The sequence below is a fragment of the Quercus robur genome, chromosome 11 (assembly GCF_932294415.1).
Source record: "Quercus robur chromosome 11, dhQueRobu3.1, whole genome shotgun sequence".
NCBI classification, from domain to species: Eukaryota; Viridiplantae; Streptophyta; class Magnoliopsida; order Fagales; family Fagaceae; genus Quercus; species Quercus robur.
Genome location: NC_065544.1, coordinates 29408271 through 29412822, shown reverse-complemented (window position 1 = coordinate 29412822; position 4552 = coordinate 29408271). Strand labels below are relative to the sequence as shown.

General features: G+C 39.0%; 1 long non-coding RNA gene across 1 annotated transcript; it reads right to left on the bottom strand.

The window, feature by feature from the left end:
• Positions 1-662: 662 nt before the first annotated feature.
• LOC126705615 (uncharacterized) lies at positions 663-1401 on the bottom strand. The gene is made up of 2 exons (XR_007648322.1): positions 1157-1401; positions 663-925 (listed from the first exon to the last, which is right to left on the bottom strand). It is a non-coding gene; the product is annotated as an uncharacterized LOC126705615 (long non-coding RNA).
• Between the last annotated feature and the right edge of the window lie 3151 nt (positions 1402-4552).

Sequence of the window (4552 nt, the reverse complement as noted above, 5' to 3'; positions counted from 1 at the left end):
GGGTTCAATACAATCAAAAACAAGACAACGAACATATGTAACCTCAAATCTCAATCAAGACATGTACACACAAAAAAAAAAAAAAAAAAAAAAATGTAAAGAAAGAAAGGAAAAAATAATTAAAAATAAAAGATCACGCAACAAATGCTGCAAGCTTTATGGTTACTATATATGATGGCTAGTAGGTCCAGCTGCTATTTGGTCATGTATAAAAACAATTTGAAGGCAGACATGGATGGAGGATATCAATATTTTTCTGAGGTAGAGGAGATTTAAACATAAACCCAGGCCCAGGAACCTGCATTAAAGGAGTACTTCACAGCCACATAGATGTTAAGTTCAAAAAACACTGCCGAAAAGCTTTCATTGACATCCAAAATCTGCAATGAGGTACAACCCATTGATGGTACACTAAAAATTAACTGAGCTTAAGGGGAGGTTATCCTGGCCTAATTGCAATCAACTTGGTTGCTTTCGCACAAGCCTCCTAGAATAAATATATACATACACATATACACACACACATGAAGATGTACCTGTAGAGAGATGCAAGACTAATGTGATATCAGAAACATATATAAGTCTTTTATCTTACATGAGTTCCCAATTTAGTAGGTTATGATAGTGGTAATTACGGATGTTAAATGTGTAATAAAAATCAATGAATTAAAGACAAAAAGTACATATATAGAGGATGATGCTTACAAAGGATTGCAAGAGGCATTTACATATAAGTACTATCAATAATCATCACATTTGGGCCTGCGTGACTCCCCTCATGCCAAGTAGGAAGGTTGCCAACACTCTTTGACAAGCTTCTTAGATGGCATTCAGGGAGCCAGGCAAGCATAGCTAGGCATATCAACAGTAGACGAGTACTACTACCAGACTTGGTGTGGTCCCTTAAGTTTTGAGCTTCCCAAACCTGTAAAATCACCACAAAGTTATGTAAGCATTTAGAATTACACCAAGTACAAAAACAATGGCAATTAAAAACATAAAATTCTTCTTGCCCTACCTTTAGAAATGGAAGAACAGACTATTTAGTTAATAATAACGTTGAAAATATGAAATCACCAATAACTAAAGCTGTTATTTTCAGGTATATATTGCTGACTTTATTAAATAAAGTGTTCCTAGGACTTGGAAAACGTACCAGCTGAAAAGCAGAGAGAATAACAAAATTTGCAGATGGTAACAGCAGAATTTCAGAGAGAAAGCAGTGTGTAGCTCTTGTTTTCCCCACTATATTGTAGAACTACATATATATATATAGCATAGTTAAGCTTTGATGAGCTCCCTTATAATATCATTTGTGTGGCCTTGAAGAGAGGCAAAGAGTGGCAGCTAGGAATGAAGAGAGAGAGATGTAAAAGCAGAAGGGTAGAGGAGATAAGACAATAGAAATAATGATTTTGTGATTTGTGTCTATATTCTTGTTGACAGTTTATTAATATTAAATGAAAAACTTATCTAGAGTTTCATAATTAATTTTAGTTGTTGTTATACTTCACCCCCTTAACACTAAGTTCTAGTTCTGTCCCTGTATGTATATAAATATGTTTGAAGACTTAAGAGGAGTAATGTTGTTGGAGCAACCTAATGTCTCCTCTCTAAGTCTTTTCTCTCGAAAATTTTGCAACACTTCGTTGCTCTTAATTTTTAATAACTTTATTGTTATAGAAAATGAAAATTTTTTAAATCTTTAAATTTTATGATGGGGGACTTGTGGTGTTACTCATAAAGGGGAGAATGGAATAGATAACTAAATTTTAACATGTTTCAGCCAAGCCAAGTCTATGCCTAAAACAACAGATTTCCAAATACTCACTCACAAAACCACCTCCAAGTCGCTCTGATCAGAGAGAGAGAGGTGGGAAAATAATTGGGGGGAAAATTTTATGCAATGTTGGGGAAAAAGCAGGGGACAATTTTAAGTTGATATTATTAAATAAAATTCATACATTTGGTATTTTATGTAATGAAAGTCATTTAATGTATGTTGAAATTTTTAAATAACTATAAAAATTGGTATAATTTTTGAAATTTTATTTTACACTTCTTCAAACCAAACGAAAATTCATTCAATATAATCAGTATAATTAGAATTTAGTAACATTCATGTTGCAAAATGCATTCTAATAGCATGCATTCTCCCGGTAGTCCTTCCTAACACTACCTTTATAATTCTTAGACAAAAGATGCATTTTGCAAAATATGGAATTCTTGGTAAGCAATTTCAGAATCTATAATAATTTAATGTAATTTGGTTCTTATTGATTTTTTTTTTTTCATGAAAAACACACATACACACAAGTGAGAGAAGATGAGGATCTAATCTAACACAAATGCACACTACAAATTTTACTTTAAAGTTATGGTAATTAATTTTAAGGGACGCGAAGTAAGTTATTGTAGGGACACGATTATTCAACGGCCCAAGAAAGACATTGGGCTCGCACATGAAAGATCCCTCACAATATGATTTGTAGAGAGTGGGTTTAAAAGGCTTGCTCTGGATCGCTGGGTGACGGTCCGGTCCTGACTTTAGGGAGGGGGCTCATGTAGAAGGTGGTTCGGCCTGAACGTCCGGGCCATACAACGACATAGCCTGAAGGGTTGGACTCCTCGGACTTGGTCCGAGGAGCAGCAAGTTCTTCCCCTCCCTCCCCCCTTTGTCTCTTGGCTTTCGTTTCCTTTTATACTCGTATTTTTCCCTCTCTTTAGGGTCCACGTGTAGGCTTTTCCTTCGGGGCAGAGGACTTGTCCTATCAGCCCATACCTCAAGTGGTTGGGAGTAGACGTAAAGGTAGAATTGCTTGGTCAAGAATAGAGGCTTGTCAGGCACAGAACCCTCCACTACAGTAGGGGCAGTCTTTTCACTTATCCTATCCGTGCCTTAAGCTTATCCTTGACAATAGGTTTCCTCATATCAGGTCCTGGGCCTTGATATATAGAGCGGGCCTGGACCATGAATTTTCTGGCCAACAATAGCCCTTCAAAATCCTGCTGCCCAACTTTTAAGTTGGGGGAGGAGGGTTTTGATGACTTTAGGCCCACATCACGACTTTCTCAAATTATGCACTCCATCCATACTTGTGTTTTCACATTCACTCGGGAGACGTGCCAAGTCAAGAGTCATCCCTTCATTCGCGAGTACTATGGAGTTTCAGCAATCGAAGTGCACCTTCCCAAGGATCTTGAGATCCTACAGTTGTGGATGGTGTGGGAAGTTGAGCCAGAGCTGCTTTGTCTGCAGCGCGTCTTGGGAATCTACTCAAATTAAATCACAGGTCACCCCTTTACCCTCTATATAAGTGGGATAGGTGATTGCTCTCCTGGCATATAAATCCTTCTGCTCTCTTCAGAACCATAACCCTTTGTCCATACCCAGTTCCCTCTTGGTGTCATCTACCCTTTGCGCCGTATGCTTGAGGCTTGGATGAAGATGGGGGAGCTTCACCCGCCACAGGGGCACCGAACCCCTCCAAGACGTAAAGTGATGTGGTCTGGGCAGGGGAGGCACAGATTTAAGGTGTCTTCCCGCTTGGACATGATGGGAACGGTACCCTCCCATCTTTTAGTCAAAATCCGAAGCAGGTTCTGGTCATGCCAGATTTTTGGTGTGTCAGAAGAAAGATTCTCCACCATCAGCGCCGTCTGCCTTGTCGCAGGCAAGTTTTGGTGTAGGCTCCTCAACTTCCGGCTCCCGGCACCTTCTCTTCGACGGTGTGGGCCTCAAGTTGGGCTCCCTGTACCTTTTCTTCAGCTGCGCTAGCCTGAGGTTGGGCGCTCTCTGCACCTTTTCTTCAAGGGTGCAGGCCCCACGCCGGGTTCTTTTGCTGCCTGAGTTATGGGCATGTAAAAGTGTTGAGGAAGGAAAAAGTCTTGAGCAGTAGCCAACCTCTCCTCTGGACTACCTCCTCGGCCTTATCTTATTCTCTTGTATCTTTCTTTTCGATTATGTACTTAGCTATAAGCTGATTCCAGCTTTTCATTGTACGCTGTATTATTTTATTGTTTTAATAAAAGGGAAATTTATTTATTTGTTTTGAATATTATTTCATTATTATTATTATTATTATTATTATTTTGCAATACTACTTTGTGAATGGGTGTGCTCCATGTGTGTTTTTCTTCAATGATACTTAGAGCAGGAAACCTCAAAACATAGTCTAACTAATTTTAATTTACCGACATTACCGGGCATAATAACGATAATTCACAGTAAATTAAACTTAGGAAACTAACCGAGATAGCAGCTGAATATTGCGTAATAAGTGCGAGGAGACCGTTCGAGAACGATAAACTCTAAATAATTCATCCGAGGGGGTAACCGAGCAATAAAGGACTCCGATTGTGTTTTTGGTAACGTATTGCCTTATATAGCATCAATCCCTTTGGTACTGAGAATCCGAGGGCAGACTTGAGAGTCCATGTAATGTAGTTTTTCTTTTAAGTAGTTGGTTTCCCCATAGGCTTGAGTCCGAGGACCATGCAAGGCCTTGGTTCTGTCCAAAACTTTTTTGAGTACTTGGTTTCCCCATAGGCT